The sequence below is a fragment of the Sturnus vulgaris genome, unplaced genomic scaffold (genome assembly GCF_052056855.1).
Source record: "Sturnus vulgaris isolate bStuVul1 unplaced genomic scaffold, bStuVul1.hap1 Scaffold_180, whole genome shotgun sequence".
Lineage (NCBI taxonomy): Eukaryota > Metazoa > Chordata > Aves > Passeriformes > Sturnidae > Sturnus > Sturnus vulgaris.
In genome coordinates, this window is record NW_028276110.1 from 650,652 (window position 1) to 668,879 (window position 18,228).

Sequence of the window (18,228 nt, forward strand, 5' to 3'; positions counted from 1 at the left end):
AGTTTTCAACACTAAGACAGGTTGACCTCAGGACAAGTGTTCTCCTGAGCTGGCAGATGGGGACAGGGAGCAGAACAGACCCCTGTAATCCAGGAGGAAGCATCTGGGGATCTGCTGAGCCACTCAGATGCTCACAGGTGTCTCTGGCACCAGATGGGATCCATCCTAGGGGGATGAGGGAGCTGCTGAATGAGCTCCCCAAGCTGCTCTCCATCATTTCTCATCAGTGCTGGCTCAGCAGGGAGGTGCCAGAGGACTGGAGGTGCCAATGTGAGCCCATGCCCAAGAAGGGCTGGAAGGAGGATGTGGGGAACTGCAGGCCTGTCAGCCTGACCTGGGTGCCTGGTGAGGTGATGGAACAGATCACCCTGAGTGCCATCACAGGGCACCTACAGGATGGCTGAGGGATCAGAGCCAGCCAGCGTGGATTTCAATATCTGCATTGATGATCTGGATGAGGGCATTGAGTGCAGCATCAGCAAATGTGCAGATGGCACCAAGCTGGGTGTGAGTGTGGATATGCTGGAGGGTAGGAGGGTTCTGCAGAGGGAACTGGACAGGCTGAAAAATCATCAGAGGACAAGGCAGCCAGACTTTTCTGTCCTGGATACTTTTGTGTGGACGCAATCCTTGGATGGATGGAATTTTAGATGTAGAATCCCAGTTTTGGCCATTGACATTTAGGTGAGAAGGGCAGTTCTTTTCCACTGTAATGCAAGTACAGAGCCCCAGTGTTTGGTGGTAGATGAGAGACGGCCCTCAGGAGGCCAAGGCCAGCCAGCGCTGTCTGTCCTGGCAGTTTTTGTCTGGGAGGACCCTTGCATATGGGGAACTCTTAGGGGGAGTAGCAATTTCAGCCTTGGGCACCTGGAAAGAGGGATGGTTCTTTTCCATGGGAAGGAAAGCACAGAGCCCCAGTTCTCCAGGGGCTGATGAGCAGCAGCCCTCAACATGCCAGGAACAGCCAGACCTGAGAGGTGGCCCCCAGGAGGCCAAGCCATCCAGATCTGTTCCATGTCCCCTTGGTTCCATGGGACCTTGTAGTGTCACAATGTTCTCCTTGCTTCTGCAGTGTCACAATGAGGCCCTGCAGGGTCACAATGGCCCTTTGGTTCTGAGGGGCCCCACAGTGTCACAATGGTCTCCATAGGAAGAAAACAACCAAGCCCCAGTGCTGCAGGGGCAGATGTGGAGCAGTCACCAGAGGCGAAGGACAGACAGACTTGATGGTGTTTGCAGATTTTTTGTGGGAGTAATCCCCAGATATACAGAATTTTAGAGGTGGAATACCAATTTCAGAAATGGACATCTGGAGGAAAAGGACAGTTCTTTTGCAGGGAAGCACGGAATACCAGTGTTTCAGGGGCAGATGAAAGATGACCATCAGAGGCCAAGGCCAGGCAGACCTTTCTGTTCTGACAGTTTTTGTCTGAAAGCAATCCTTCGATATAGGGAATTTCAGAGATGGAATCCAAATTTTGGCCGTATCTGCACTGATAAAAGGGACATTTTTTTTCCCTAGGAAGGAAAGCACAGAGCCCCAGTGTTTCAAAGGCAGATGAGAGCCAGCCCTCAGGAAACCAAAGCCTGCCTGACTTGTCAGTCATGGCAGCTTTTGTCTGGGAACAATCCTTGGATATAGGGAATTCTGGAGGGAGACTCCCAATTTTGGCCACGGGCACCTGGAGAAGGACGGTTCTTTTCCACAGGAAGGAAAGCACAGAGCCCCAGTGTTTCAGGGGCAGATGAGCAGTGGTCCTCGACATGCCAAGGTCAGCCAGACCTGTCAGGTGGCCCCCGAGAGGCCCAGCCAGCCAGACCTGTTCCATGCTCCCTTGGTTCCATGGGGCCCCACAGTGTCACAATATTCTCCTTGATTCCAGGAGTCCCTGTATTGTCACAATATTCTCCTTGTCACAATATTCTCCTTGCTTCTGTAGTGTCACAATGGCCCCTTGATCCATAAGTTCTTGCAGTGTCACCATGGCCCCTGGGCTCCATGAAGCCCCACTGTGTCACAATGGCTCCTTGGTTCTCTGGGTCCCACAGCTTCATCACTGACCCTTGGTTTCATAGGGGTCCTGAGTTTCACAGGGGATTTCACCCCCTGATTCCATGAGGCACCGGAGTGTCACAATGGTCTCTTTGGTTCCATGAGGTTCCATGGTGTCACCATGGTGTCCTTGGACCTGTATTGTCACAACGCCCCCTTGGTTCTGTACTGTCAGCAATGGTTCCTTTGTTCCACTGAGGCCTTGATGTGTCACAATGGCTCCTTGGTTCCATCACATTCCATAGTGTCACATACAGAAAATCACGCTATGAAAAGCCAGTGTCCATTAAGGAGACAGGGGAGTCTGCAACTTTATTTCAGTAAAGGGAAAGAGTCCACCAGGGCACACGCTCATGCAGTTTTCACTCTGAGGTTCTGGACGCAGCAGCCTTTTTTATCCTCAACTCCCAGGTGCACATTGCCCTCTTCCTTTCCCCATTGGCTGAGGTACTAGGAAGGTACAGCATTCCCAAATTGCCTACCCCATATCCCCCCTTGAACCTGTCATTTTACCCCAAAATTCATAAACTCAAGCTCATGCAGACCCTTGTCTGTTTCCGGAGCCAAGCTGGCTGGGCTCTGTAATAAACCTGTTGCTTGTATTTAGTAGAGAAATTAAGACCCATTTCAAAGATATTAACACCCATACTTTCAGTTCATTGAATTATCTTTAAAGACAACTTACTTGTCAGTCACAATGGACTCCTCAGTTCCATGAGTCCCCACAGTGTCACAACTGACCCTTGGTTCCAGGAGGTTCCGCAGTGTCACCATGGTGGCTGTCAGAGGCTGGATGAGATCGATGTCCCAGGCACCTTGGGATGCTCGGAATGCCCGTGTGGGGCCAGGGCCGGGTCAGGCCTTGGTTTGTGGTGGGACAGAGCCCCGCCCCCAACTATGGCCTGGCACAGCTGCCAATCACACAGGAGGGGCAATGCTAACCCAGCTCTGATTGGCTGAGCTGTCCATCAATCACACAGCAGGGGCGGTGTTAACCCAGCTCTGATTGGCTGAGCTGTCAATCACACAATAGGGGTGATCTTATCCGAGCTCAGGTTCTCTTTCTATGGACCTTCTCTTCTGCTGTTCTTCTCTATTTCTTCTCCTTCTAATCCTGCTTACCTGGAAGATTTTTGGATACCTTAGCATCTTAATGGTTAAAGGTTTCTAGGTTAAATGACATGAATGAAGTTCATGATATGATGAGACACTTATTTCGAATTGGATCTTTTATTAAACCCTTTGCCAATTTTCCTTGATTGTCTATATTTTGCCAGTAAAATTTTGTGTCATTTGGACCTCTTAACTCAATTGGTTAGAGCATGGTGCTGGTATCACTGAGGTTGTGGGTCCAATCCCTGTGTGGGCCATTCACTCAAGAGCTGGACTTGATGATCCTTGTGGGTCCATTCCTACCAAGAATCTTCTTTGCATCTGACCATGTTGAGAATACCCGGCTGAGGTTTCTCCTGTGCACCAAACTTGACTAAAGAAACCTTTGGTCACCCTCAGCATTTCAGTGTTCTGGGGTGTTACAGCCCTGCAGGCTCACCATGGCCTCTTGTTTCCATCAGGCCCTGCTGTGTCACACTGGCCCTTGGTTCCATGAGCATCTGGAGTGTCCCACAGCTTGATGACATTTGTCCTTGCTGCCCCTGCCATCCCACTGCCCCAGCAACAGCCCCGAGCCCCCCGTGAGGGACAGGCCCTGCTGGGCCAGGCCTGGGCTCAGGCCTTGGCCTTTCTGCTTCCTCCAGCCAGCCCAGGCCTTGCTCAGCATTGCAGTTCCCTGCTCACAGCCTTGGGCTCCTGCAATCCTGCCCTCAAGGATCTGCTCTCACCAGTCCCTGAGGAGCCTTTGGCACTCCCTGCCCTCAGTGGGGCCACTGATGCTCCAAGGGACTTGGAGTTTTGCTTCTGACTCCTTGAGTACCTTCTTCAAACTCCTCTCAGTGCCTAAGGGTCCTGGACTCAGCCCCAAATCCACTGTGGGGATCATAAAAATACAGAAAGTTTTCAGGAGCACCTTGTCTTCTTCCAGTTGTCTTCAAGTTATCAGGGGTTGTGCAGCTGCTTGGAGTCACTTTGGAGTTTTGTTAATGGGGAAGGATTTGATGTGCATCTCATGACTTTTATGTTTGTAATCACATGAGTAGTTTTTCATTTTCCATTTTAGAGAAGAGCTGATAGAAGCATTTACCAAGTGATCTTGATGCTGAATGTCTCCTTAGGAGGTCTGGGCATGCAGAAGAATGAGCCCCTTGCGGACTGACCCTGTTTGGACAACCTGCTCCTCACCCCCAGCCTCCCCATGTCTGACATTGCCCACCTGGGACTGACATCCCTGTGCCCTGCAGCAGAACCTTGTCCCCTGAGCTCTGCAGCTGGCTGTCCCAGCCCATTGCACCATGTCCCACCTGCTCTCCTCAGGTTTCTGCCTGCACACAGGCCCAGGAGAAATTTTCCTGTTTGTGAGGAAAGAATGGAATAACCTGAGCAGGTTTCCTAAACAACAAACCCCACTGTTATGAATGATGTTCTATTTTTCCCAATTTATCAAGCAACAAGATTAAATTTAATAGTAAGTTTTTAATAGTAACAAAATGAATATAATCAAAGTATTGGAGATGAAAATTAAAGTATTGGAGATGAAACAATCAAAGTGCATATATTTAAGATTATACAAATTTTGGCAGTAAGTAATTTAGTATAATTGAGGTTCATATAAAGCATAAGCAAAACCGACCGGGGAGGGGCCCCCCTCCGACCGGGGATACGGGGAGTGGCTCCCATTCCTCACGTATCAAAGTATCCAGGCTAACAATCCCACTTATATACTGTAGGCTACAGAAGTTTCTAGAAAGCTCCTCCTAGTTTCTATTCCTAAAATCTACATCACTATGTGTACAGCGCATGCTCTACCAATGGGTTAGGGGGTCTCTCATCCTTTTGAGGGTCTTATTTCTGATGAAGGCTCATCGTCTTCATCAGTGACCGAGGTGTGACCCACAGGTAGCGCAGGCGCCCTGTGTGACTGAGCAGATGTTTTCCATAACAAGATTTTAATTGAGTCCCATGCCTGGAATCGTCCCATTTTGGCATATTTCAAGGTCAAAACTTTCTATTTCTAGATGCTGCTTGTCAGACCTACGTCCTTCTACTATTCTTGTTTGACTTTCTTCCAACCTCCTTCTTCGACTCCCAACATCTGGAAGATGTCCTTTGCCCTGTCTCACCCATCTCCCCCCTCACTCTGTAACAATTGTCTTCTATTGATCTAAATACAATTTTTTTAATATAGTTACAACTTAATAGCACGAATCACATTTATCACAATTCCCCCATTTCTCTTTTTGATCATATTGATTCGTGCTCTAAAAAGTTGCTACTTGGTATTGTCTATATTTCTTCATACTAGCCTCCAATTTTTCTAACATTTCTCATGTGGCATCCAGCTTTTCACACTCCTTCTCAAGTTTGGTTAATATTTCTCATGCCAGGGTATTCTCTTTGCATTCAGTCACTATTTTCTTGATCTTTCTCCCTCGAGTGCAAGTGGATTGTGCTTTCAGTACCATCAAGGAATTTAATTTCCCTTTTGCTTTTGATTCTATATCCATGGGCATGGCTGTAAGTTGCATTCCTTGAATTACTGAGTGGATTAGTTTGATTAGACAGGATATCATGCAAGGTAGAAACAATAGTTCTAAAACAGAACATAATAGCATGAATCCCAATTTTTTTTTTTCATTACACGCCTGCAGAAAGTTTATCCCACCAATCAGCTTTCAGAATTCCATTTTTGAAGTGGTACATGTGCCACTCTTTTAATTTTATCAGCAAGCTTTGTGATGGCCTCCCCATGATCATCTATTTCCACACAGCACTCAGATTCATTAAACCTCCCACAAACTCCTCCTTCTTCTGCCCATGGATAGTCTAGGGCAATTTCTTGCATCAAATTTGCAAAAAGGTTTTTATTTGAAGTTGGCAAATCCCAGTCGCCATAGTGCTGTTTTAATTGTTTATAAACCTCATTCAGTTCCCTTAACTCTTTCCCTCTGATCTTTTCCTATCCTTTTTTTTGTTTCTTTTTGTTTTTCAACTTCCATTATCATATTTTTCAAAACAAAAGAAAATTTTATATCTAGGACAAAGCTGATCATTGTTAGGATAAAGAGTTCACCCATTGAATCCTAAATTTCTTCTTACTCAATAGAATTTTTGACTTTTCACACAATTTTCTAAAAAGCTGGTACAATCGTAACAGGTAGCACTAACATGTGGCTGTGCCACAAAAACTGATTCCATCTTATCCTTGACCACAGGGATCAGGAATAGTTTGTTTCTTTGCTGCTGGCTCTTGCATTGCTTGTCTTCTTGTAATTTGTTCCTGCATGGTCTGTTCTTCTTTGCTCCATGCTGTCTTATAGTTTTAGCCAGTTGCCAGGGGTATTATAGTAAGCACAATGAAAATAATTCTCAGGAATTTTAACTTTCTACCTGTCTCAAGGCCCCTTGGGTTGCAGCCAAGGGCCGAGATGTCCATCTTCTCGGTAGCAAAGTTTTTCTCCTGGGATTTGTTTCTTTTTGATACCCTTGGCCTCATAAGGTTCGTATGAGCTATTTTAACTTTTTCTGTTCCAAAGATGGCACAAAGTATTCGTAGTTCTGCAGCACTGCCTTATCTCTCTCCCTAGATTGATCAGCTATTTTTCCTAATTCATTAAAGCTCCAGAGATATGCCAACTACAAGATTTGTTTTCACATAACTTGTCCCAATGGCATTCAAAAAAAATCACTAAATTTTTTTTTAAAAGTTAGCTGTTTACATACACAACTTAAACAAACCAATTGTCTTTTTTTTTTTTTTCACTCTAGTTACTCTTCACTACAAATTAAAACAACAGGTACAAATAACACAAATTTATGGACAACCCTTTAAGCCATGGTTAGTACCTTCCCAGTGTGTTAATTATGTTTTTGACCCTCTTAATAGCAGGTGTTACCAGTCTCTTTTTCTGGAGTTGTAGTTCTTCAAATAAATCAGTTAATGTTGACTGTTAGAGGCTCTTGGAGAAATTTTTCAATCCTCCTGAGCTGTTTCCATTGATCAACGAGGTGTCTGATTCTTTCCCATCAGAGCTGTTCTGCCTTCAGGTTCAATGAGGTTGCAGTTGGCAGCCAATTCAGGATGTCCAGATTTTGATAATGCACCTCTCAAAACAACTTCAAACTGGTATTTTAAACAGCATTGCCATAAAATAACATTTTTTTATCACACATACCAAAACCACATCCCCCCTTGGTCCCAAAGTACAGTGGTTCTATGCTAACTTTATATAGACTGTAGCCTTTGGCACCCAGCACACTCCTTAGCTTCACCATGGATTTATTACAATTTTATTGAGTAATTTGTTTCCTAATTTCAAATATTGTTATACACCCATAACATTGTTTTAAAAAATGGTCACAAAGTGCTCTCGTGCCCCAGTGAATCCCCCCATGCGAGCTGCCTGGGATCTGTCGGGCCAAAGGTCCCGGCCCCACTCTTCTACCGTGGGCAGAAGAATCCATCCTTCTTCCAGGGTTACCCCCAGCTTCTTCACAGCCTCCACTTCTGCCAAGGAAAAGCATGGTGCCCCACCCTGTGCTTCTGCTTCCCCAAAAGCCACACTCACACTGCTGCTTTCTCCCAGGGCTTCCCCCTGCTTCATCATCAGCCAAATTGTTTCCTCTTATTTTATGATGCTTGTATCCCCAAATAGTCTGTTCTGTTGGTGTTGAATATTGAATTCTGCAGCTTTAAGACTGATTCCAAGAGTGAAAGAGGGGAGAAAAAGTGCAGAATTAGTTATCAGAAACTACAATGACTCCCCCACATTCCTACTCACAGACTTAGTTGTCTGCAGTGGACAGAGGGAGAGAACTCTCTTTTGCTTTTGGGTTAATTTTTTTTTTCTAACCAATTAAAGTAAAAAAGTTCCTTTTTTTTTTTTTTTTATATTTTGTTGAATGATTCAATCCTGCTCTGCACTAAAAACCCAAGAAAGCACTGGAAGCTCACACTGTAGCCCACCAGGCCTGGCCTGGGCCATGGCATTTCCCAGCACCGAAGGAACTGATACCAGACTAAGTAAGTCAAGCTGCAACTCATAAAAAACTCTTTTGAATCTGTCATCTCTTTGAAACAACAAGAAGTTTTGCTGTTTAATATTGTTCATTTTTATACCGAAAAGTGTTTTGCCTGTTAAATAAACAGTTTTCTTTTTTTTTTCTCTTTTCCCCACTTGTCTCCAAGGTAATATTTTTCCCCTAACCAACTAGAAAAGAAAGACTGCTTAAATTTGTTTACTAGAAAAACCTTATTTAAAAGTTCCCCCCCAAATTTACCCTAAACTAAAACAAAGTCCCTGTGTGTACTAAAAATATGATTTCTTCATTTTGAGAATCTACTTTCAGCTTTATCAAGGGCTCTTCTTTTGTTTCGGTCCTCATTAAATAAATGAGCCCCTGACCCTTCTAGTCTTCTTGAAGCATTTTTTTATTTTGCTGCCTTTTTTTGCAGATTTTTTTTTGTATATGTCCTTTTTTTATTACAATAGAAAGAAATGGTTCCTGTACCCTTAGAGACAGGATAAGAATTTTGTAAATGTCCTTTTTTGTGACAAGAAAAGCACATAGGTCTTGTGTCCGCAGAAGTAGGACCTGATTTTTCTTTCTTCTTTTTATTCTTTCCTGATAAATTCTTTGTGTTTGTGGCTGCTTGTATTTCTTGGACTGCTGCCATTAGAATCCTGGCTTTTATTTTTTTTTCTCATCTCTTATAACATACACTTCGTGTCCTTCCTTTAACAACTCCTGAAGCCCCCTATCCTGCCAATTTTCTAATTTCTTCAGCTTTTTCCTGATGTCCCCCCAGGACTTAGCTACAAATTGTGTTTTCGAAAGGACCTGCCCTGCTGGTGTATCGGAGTCCATGCTGGAGTATAATTGCAAATCCTTTCTTAATCTCTCTAACCATTCTGCTGGGGACTCATCTTTCCCTTGGTGTTCACTCTGAGCTTTCCCTATGTTTTGTCCCCTTGGCACTGCTCCCCGAATTCCTTGGATAATCATCCAAATCCCTCATATTCTGCCTGTGTTCCACCTCCTGATTATTCCAATTTGGATCTGCCATAGGCCATTTCTGATCTCCCTGGTCTGGGCCCTGATGATCTCTATTCCAGGCCTGTATTCCTGGCTGTCTAATCATTTCTCTCTTCCACTGTAAACAAGATTCCTAAAATAGACTGCAATTCCACCCAGGTGTAAATATTCGGCCCTAAAAACTGATCTAGTCTCTCTGCTACTCCAGTAGGATCTTCTAGCATTTTTCCCATCTCTTTTTTAAATTCCCTGATGTCCTCAGTGTTAAGGGGAGCACTCATGTAACCAATAGGTCCCTGTCCTGGGGCCAGATTTGCCATTGGAACCTCTCTAAGAGGGTATAATCTATCTTCCCTTCCTGCTCCCTTGTCCTTTTTGTCACTTTCTTCCTCATGTCCCCTTCTGCCTCTAGCTCTGTGTGCTACTGGCTCATCCTGCATAGGGGGTTGTTGGGGGTTGAATTTTTCCCTTTTCTTCCTGTAGAATTTTTCCCATTGTTATGCTAAGTATTTGTGGCTACTCCCTAGCTAGTAACAGTTTCTCTCGAAGGGGTTAGGGAGAGGGGGAACACCAGAAAAGGAGAGGTGGGGCAGCTGCCTGCTCTCCCTGGCTCTCTCGCTCACTCGTGAAGTCGGAGGAAGACGGCTGGTGCTGCTACCCAGCACCCTTCCCACAATCCCAATGCCGGGAGCCACGTTCCTGCTGTCAGACATCGCTCTGCTGCCTTCCCACTTCACCCTCCTACCTCTGGACACTCTGCTGAGCACCACGACCGACACCATGAAGGGGGAGTCGCTCCCCCATCCCTCTCAGCCCTGGGCCACTGCCGCCATCACCCAGCCCCTCTTCAACTGCGCGGGACCTGCCCTGCCCACAGCACCGGTAACTGAGCACAGGGATGGTGGGCCTGTGGCCAAAAAGGACTGGAACTGAGCTATACTGTTCTGTTTTGCTGTCAATTTTTATAGCTGTTGTTTCTTTTGTTTGCCTTGGTATATATATTAGTAAAGAACTGTTATTCCTACCCCCATATCTTTTGCCTGAGAGACCCTGATTTCAAAACTATAATAATTGGAAGGGAGGGGGTTGCACTCTCCATCTCAGGGAAGGGGGTCTTGCCTTTTCTTAGCAAATACCGGTTTTTCAAACCAAGACAGTTGGGCTTGACCACCAGGCTTGGCCAGGAATGGCAGGGTGGGGCAACCCCACAGCTCCAGGCATAGGGCAAACTGCTCTACTCAGCTCTGGCAGGACATAGCTGAATTTTGGCATGGCCTGGGTAGACCAGTCTTCCCTGGCCATCCTGAAAGTTTGCCAGGGGCTTGATTGTTTGAATTTCTGTGAGTTACATTATCCAAGTGCTGGCACCACCCCAGGGAAGCCTCAAACGTAACTGGCACAGGGCATTGCCCTGGCAGTGAAAATGTCTTGGCTGTGAGCAGCAGAGCAGAGAGAAAGCAACTGGCCCAGGCAGCTGCTGCCACAGGGACACAAACTCTGGTGCCCAGGACAGTCCCAGAGTGGCCATAAGGGTTTTCAGATGGACACAGAGCAGTTGTAGAACATGTTGGGGAGAAAAGAATATTCTGTTCCAAGGAAGATGCAGAGAAAAAAGTCCTGTGCAGCTCATTTCCCATAGGAGGTGACACTGGTGTCCCAGAGGGAATTGGCCATGGCTTTAGGGACAGCAGTGCACATGGAGCCCTGGTGAAGCAGAGAGAGATTGAGCAGGAAGAAGTCCCTTGGGTGTATATTTGGTAATTGCAGACTCTCACAGGGATGATGAGGCCGTTGCCCAGAAGGGCAGCCTGGGCGATGCCCAGGAAGAGCCCCAAGGGCAGGAGCTGCAGCTCTGGTGGGTCTGCAAAGGCCAGGAGGAGGAACTGGGTGCTGGAGCTGATGTTGGACAACTATTGGAGCAAATACTCAAATGAGAGCTTTGAAGGCCGAAGTGGAGCAGGGTTCCATGTGAACAGCAGTTGAACATGGGTCAGTCGGTCCTAAGTGATAGGCGAGCGCCGTTCCGAAAGGGAGGGCGATGGCCTCCATTGCCCTCAGCCAATAGAAAGGGAGTCGGGTTCAGATCCCCGAATTCGGAGGGCCAGAGACGGGCGCCGTGAGGTGCCCAGTGCGGTGACACAACCCATCCCGGAGAAGCTGGCGGGAGCCCCGGGGAGAGTTCTCTTTTCTTTGTGAAGGGATGGGCGCCCTGGAATGGGTTCGCCCTGAGAGAGGGGCCCACACCTTGGAAAGCGTCGTGGTTCCAGCGGCGTCCGGTGAGCTCTCGCTGCCCCATGAAAATCCAGGGGAGAGGGTGTAAGTCTCGCTCTGGGCCGTACCCATATCCGCAGCAGGTCTCCAAGGTGAACAGCCTCTGGCATGTTGGAACAATGCAGGTATGGGAAGTCAGCAAGCCAGATCCTCAGGCTTAGGATTAGTTCTAAGGGCTGGGTTGGTCGGGCTGGGGTGAGAAGGGGGCTGGGTGAGCACTGTGGCTGGACGAGGCTCCGCACACAAGTAAGTGTGCTCCGCATGGCCTGCCCAGGTACTGGGGCATGCGCGTGTGTGGAGGTGAAGCCGGATGCGCACTGGGCCCTTCCTGTGGATCGCCCCAGCTTCAGCGAGTGCTGCTCGCCCCTCCCGTCCTGCCCTTCAGTGTGCCGTCATCGCCGTGTGCCACCGCCTTGTCAGTTCCTGCTGGCAGGGTTCACGCCATTTGCGGCCGGCATGTGCGGCCATGGCTGGTGTCAGCCAAGCGATTCCTGCCGGGGAGGGTCTCTAGGGGGAATTCCCAGGCTGGCACCCCACCTCAGCCAGTGCCTAGCAGCCGGCTTAGCACTGGTGCAGACCAGGGGAATCCGACTGTTTAATTAAAACAAAGCATCGCAAAGGCCCGAGGCAGGTGTTCACACGATGTGATTTCTGCCCAGTGCTCTGAATGTCAAAGTGAAGAAATTCAATGAAGCGGGGGTAAACAGCGGGAGTAACTATAACTCTCTGAGGGCAGCTTTAGAGAGTCAGGTTACAAACTGGGCTTGGCTGCGGAAGTCACACCTCCTCGTGGTCCCGCTGGACACCCGTAAAGGGTGACCGAGTTGACTTCTGCCCCAGTGTGAGCGAGGGTGTCGTATCGGCCTCTCCCTGTGGCTTGGATTCGCCACCCAGCGGTAGTCTCACAACTTTGCTGAAACCACAAATTAATTGGCACAGCTTCAGAGCTGCTGCCCAGAGCCTTGTCCACGGGCTACAGTTGGACACAGTTGGCAGTGTGGGAGAGGGCCACCTGCTAACTTCGACCACCCTCACTTGATCTTGACAGTTACTAGTTTTTACCAGTCTTGACAATGGTCCAACTACTGGCTTTGCAGTACATATCAACAGCTACTCAGACAGACCCTTCAGATCTGTGGGTCCAAAAAGCCAACATTCCATCTCTTCCCCCTGCCATACACAATGATGAAGGATTCGATCTGGTGAGTTTGGAGTTTATGAACTCCACCTATTCTGACACAGGTAGACTCCATCTAGGTATTGGTCAGGTGGGATTGGCTGATTTTCCTGAGCCATATGAGACCTCGCCCATTGGGTTGGCTCAGGAACTTAACTCTGAGTGCAGAGTGAGAGCGAGTGAAGAGCCTAGTACACCCATTGCTCTTCAAAAAACCAATAAGGGCGAGCCATTACTAAAAACACCCATTCTGTCCGTTAAGGATAAAGACCTGGCTTGTCCTAGTTGAGACATCCATTTCACCAGGATGTCAGGATTAGTCGAACATCTGCTGAGAAATCACGGACAGAAAAAGATCATTTTCCAATGTCCGAAGTGCGGTAAACAAAATCTCAATTGCCGCAGCATACAATGTCATATCCCACGATGCAAAGGGACAGTGTCTTTGGTTCCAACAGGTGACTGGACGTGTGAGGTATGCCAGAGAAGTTTTAACTCCAAGATTGGCCTGGGACAACATAAGAGATTGATGCATCCCTTTGAGAGAAATAAAGAGCGAATTGTGGCCTCCCATCCAAAGGAAACATCACAGAGAGGGGCCCACAACAAGGTGTGGTCAGAGAGTGAGGAAGCGCTAGTAAGACAGCTGATAACAGAGTACGCCGGGTGCAAGAATGTAAACCTAAGAATTGTGGAGTGATTGCCAACAAAAACAACTAAACAAATAAGGGATAAAAAGCACCTTTTGATAAAGGCCCCTTCCAAGCACTCACAAGAGGTGAAAGGACAGAAGTGCATGAGGTGAATTCTAGGATGGAAGTGCAAAAAAAGGCCTCCCAGGAGATGGAACTGCCGAGGGGAAATGAATTGAAGCTCCATTATCACGATGCCATCAGAGAGAAATTACCGGCGCACGAGTTACCCAACTGTCGAAGAGCCTTCAAGAAGGTTCTAAAGGGAAAAGACCCGCAAAAGGCGGTGAATTAGTGCTATAAGGAGGTCCTTGAGGGTCCAGAGAGTAATTGTCATGATGGAAAATCTTCCCAAAAAGCAAAGTCGAAGAAAGCCCGAAGACAGAAAGCATCCAAGTCAACTAACTGGATGCACAAGATAGCTATCAAAAGAGGAAAATATCTAAGATTCCAAAAAATGTTCCACTTACAGAGGGGAAGACTTGCAAGAATCATCCTGGATGATGTGGAAGATTTGCAATGCCAGATACCATCTAACACAGTCCACGCAGCGTTCAGATCCAGATGGGAAACAACGGTAGGGTTCAGGAGTCTTGACTCTTTCCCACCTCATGGGAAAGCTGATAACACCGCCTTTCAAGCTCTGATCACCCGGAAAGAGATTGAGAAAAACATCAAGGAAATGAGTAAGAGATCTGCTCCCAGGCCAGATAAGATTACTTTGGGTCATCTGCTTAAAAAGACACAAAGTTTTCTATGTTGATGGAGATCTTCAACCTCTGGTTTATATCTGGGACGATCCCCAATACGCTGAGGGGCTGCCGGACAGTCCTAATCCCAAAATCCAGCGACGTTGCCAAGCTGGGTGACATCAACAACTGGAGGCCCATCACCATTTCATCTACGGTGCTGAGGTTGTTCTCCAGAATCATAACAGCAAGACTGGCCAAAGCGTGTCCCATTAACCCCAGACAAAAGGGGTTCATAAGGGTGTCGGGATGTTCAGAAAATCTCAAGCTGTTACAACTTGTGCTTAAGCATGCAAAACGGGAGCACTGTGACCTAGGAGTTGTGTTTGTGGACATTGCAAAGGCTTTCGGTACCGTCTCCCGCCAGCATATCATCACGGGTCTTGAGCAAAGGGGAGTCGATCCCCATATTATCCATCTCATTAAAGACATGTATAAAAACACAACCATGTATATCACTATGAAGAACGAACAGACCGAGAGTATCAACATCCTCTCAGGTGTAAAGCAAGGTGACCCCATGTCTCCTCTGCTGTTCAATCTGGCTCTTGACCCCCTGCTGTGCAAGTTGGAGAAAGAAGGTAAAGGGTTCCAGCGAGGCAAACTAAGAGTTACAGCAATGGCCTTCGCCGATGACCTAGTACTACTCAGTAATTCCTGGGACGGTATGTGTGAGAACATCAAAATCCTGGAGACCTTCTGCGATCTAACGGGACTCCAAACTCAGGGGAAGAAATGTTATGGATTCTACATCAGGCCAACTAAGGACTCGTATACCATCAATGATTGTCCAACTTGGCTCATCAAAGGTTCCCTGCTGAACATGATCAATCCAGGAAGCTCTGAAAAATATCTTGTTGTACAGGTCGATCCCTGGACTGGCTTTGCAGACTCTGGGTTGTCAAGGAAAATGGAAGGATGGCTCCGTCAAATTGGGGAGGCACCACTCAAACCCCTACAAAAGATTGATATACTTCAGTCTTATACCATCCCAAGACTGATGGATCTGGCCAACCGAGACCAAAGCTGGGCCCCTGAGTCCCTTGACTCGAGTATTCGGAATGCAGTCAAGGATTGGTTACATCTCCCACCGTGCACATGCGATGCCATCCTATATTCAAGTTGCAGAGATGGTGGACTAGGCATCATCAAATTGGTGGCGCTGATCCCAAGTGTACAAGCAAGACGTCTACATCGATTGGCCCAAACATCTGACAAGGCCCTAAGAAAGTTTTTGAAGGGAGAAAACCTGGAGACGCTATATGAGAAGCTATGGATCAGAGCTGGAGGTGCGAAAGAAGCCATGCCGTCAATTTGGGAGCGTAGTACAATGATGACCATTGTCATGGGAAATGAGGACTTATCAGAATGGGAGGTCCCTGCTCCAAAAATTCATTACCCAAAACCATCTAATTGGAGAAAAACTGAATTTAAGAAATGGAAAAAGCTAGCATCACAGGGCCATAGAATTGAGATCTTTGAGGAAGACACCATCAGTAACAACTGGCGAAGGAACTACAGAGGCATACCTCATCGTAAACTGATCACCGGTCTGCAACTAAGGGCGAATGTCTACCCCACACGAGAATTCCTGGCCAGGGGTAGGAAAGAAAGTTATGCACGATCTTGCAGGCACTGTAAAGCAGAATACGAGTCAGCTGCCCATATCATTGGAACTTGCCCGATCACCCAGGACGCCAGGATCAAGCAGCACAACTCCATCTGTGACACCCTTAGTGCCGAAGCTAAAAAAGGAGGGTGGACCGTATTCCAGGAACCACACATATGGGATGATAGCAATGAATTATTTAAACCTGATTTAATCTTTGTTAAGGACAGCAAGGCATTGGTGGTGGATGTGACTGTACGTTATGAACATGACAAGCGCTCTCTAAAGAGAGCAGCTGAGGAAAAAATGACTAAATATCAACACCTTCTGCCGCAAATTCAAGACCTTACTAACGCCGCAGATGTCAAATTTATAGGCTTTCCCATTGGGGCGTGGGGAAAGTGGTACTCAAAGAACTCTGACGTGCTACAGACTCTCGGTCTCTCTAAATCGAGGCTAGGGAAGACTGCAAAAGCCTTGGCACTCAGAGCGCTCTCCTCCCCTGTTGATATTGTTCACATCTTTGGGAGCAAAGCTCGTTCAATTGTTTCTGTTTTACCTAATAAAGTTGTTGACCCCTCCCCTCCTGTTGGTTGCGCTGGACAGTGAGAATTGCTTTGGGTGGGAGGGGTTCATCCTTCATAACCACGTCTGGCCCCATAACAGCTTTTGGGCCCCAAATTCTGATTTGACTATAGGTGGACGGGCCACCTTTACTTAACCCGGAAGAGGAACATATAATTCTTTATATGTTTATTATATAGCCAAATGCCTTGTCATCTAATTAGTGACGCGCATGAATGGATGAACGAGATTCCCACTGTCCCTACCTACTATCCAGCGAAACCACAGCCAAGAGAACGGGCTTGGTGGAATCAGCGGGGAAAGAAGACCCTGTTGAGCTTGACTCTAGTCTGGCGCTGTGAAGAGACATGAGAGGTGTAGAATAAGTGCGAGGCCGGGCGCGTGCTCGGCGGCGCGGGGCGACCCGCCCGTCGGCGTCCCGGCCGTCGGTGAAATACCACTACTCTGATCGTTTTTTCACTTACCCGGTGAGGCGGGGGGGGGGGCAAGCCCCGAGGGGGGCTCTCGCTTCTGGCACCAAGCGGCCGGCGCATGCCGGCCGCGACCTGCTCTGGGGACAGCGGCAGGTGGGGAGTTTGACTGGGGCGGTACACCTGTCAAAGCGTAACACAGGTGTCCTAAGGCGAGCTCAGGGAGGACGGAAACCTCCCGTGGAGCAGAAGGGCAAAAGCTCGCTTGATCTTGATTTTCAGTACGAATACAGACCGTGAAAGCGGGGCCTCAGGATCCTTCTGGCTTTTTGGGTTTCAAGCAGGAAGTGTCAGAGAAGTTACCACAGGGATAACTGGCTTTTGGTGGCCAAGCGTTCATAGCGACATCGCTTTTTGATCCTTCAATGTCGGCTCTTCCTATCATTGTGAAGCAGAATTCACCAAGCGTTGGATTGTTCACCCACTAATAGGGAATGTGAGCTGGGTTTAGACCGTCGTGAGACAGGTTAGTTCTACCCTACTGATGATGTGTTGTTGCAATAGTAATCCTGCTCAGTACGAGAGGAACCGCAGGTTCAGACCCCTGGTGCGTGCGCTTGGCTGAGGAGCCACTGGCGCGAGGCTACCATCTGCGGGCTTATGACTGAACGCCTCTAAGTCAGAATCCCGCTTAGACGTAGCGATACCGCAGTGCCGCCGGCGCCTCGGTGGGCTCGCGATAGCCGGCCGCCTGCCCGTCTGCGGGCGGGCCCGGTGAGGAGCGCCGCTCGTGGTTGGGAGCCAGAGGGGCGGACGGATGCGGTGCCGCCTCTCCCCCATCGCGTACCGCATGATCATGGGGCACCCAGCGCTAAATCATTCATAGACGACCTGATTCTGGGTCAGGGTTTCGTACGTAGCCGAGCAGCTCACTCGCTGCCATCTATTGAGAATCAGCCCTTGACACAAACTTTTGTCGCTCAGCTGGCTGGCCTGCCACTCCAGTGCTCGGGTGCGGTGCCTCCTCCTTCCTCCTCCAAGGCCTCTCTTGGAGGGCCGGGGCCGACAAGGGGCCCTGGTTGCACGGCCTGCCTTCGTGCCCTCCTTCGCTCGGGTCGCAGGCCCGATACACAGAGTCTGGGGCCCGGGCACCGAGCAAGGGCCTTGTGCCGCCCACGTACCCTCTCGGGGAGGGCGTGTGAGAGAGAGACCCTGCCGGATCCCTGGCAGACTGTTACTGGGTAGACCAGTTGCCCTCTGCCTGCATTAGTCTCTGGTGGTCTATAGCCGGGCAGACCTGTTACCCTCCCCCGGTCTTGTGGGACACATATTGAGAAAGTAAGAAAATTAGAGCCTGAATAATATTCCAGGCTGGAGCTTTTCAGCTCAGTTCCCAGCCGATAAGCTGGTCCAGCTCAAGGCTAGGGAGAATTTCTCCCAGGATGATAATTTGGTCAAAATAAAAAGGAATTAATAACAAAGATAGGCCCTGGGAATAGGGTGTCTTCTCTCTGAACCAATCACCTTTTCTCT

General features: G+C 48.1%; 1 pseudogene; it reads left to right on the forward strand.

Moving 5' to 3' along the window:
* The first annotated feature begins 16,572 nt into the window (after positions 1-16,572).
* Positions 16,573-17,670, forward strand: LOC148218552 (28S ribosomal RNA; annotated as a pseudogene).
* Positions 17,671-18,228: the final 558 nt, after the last annotated feature.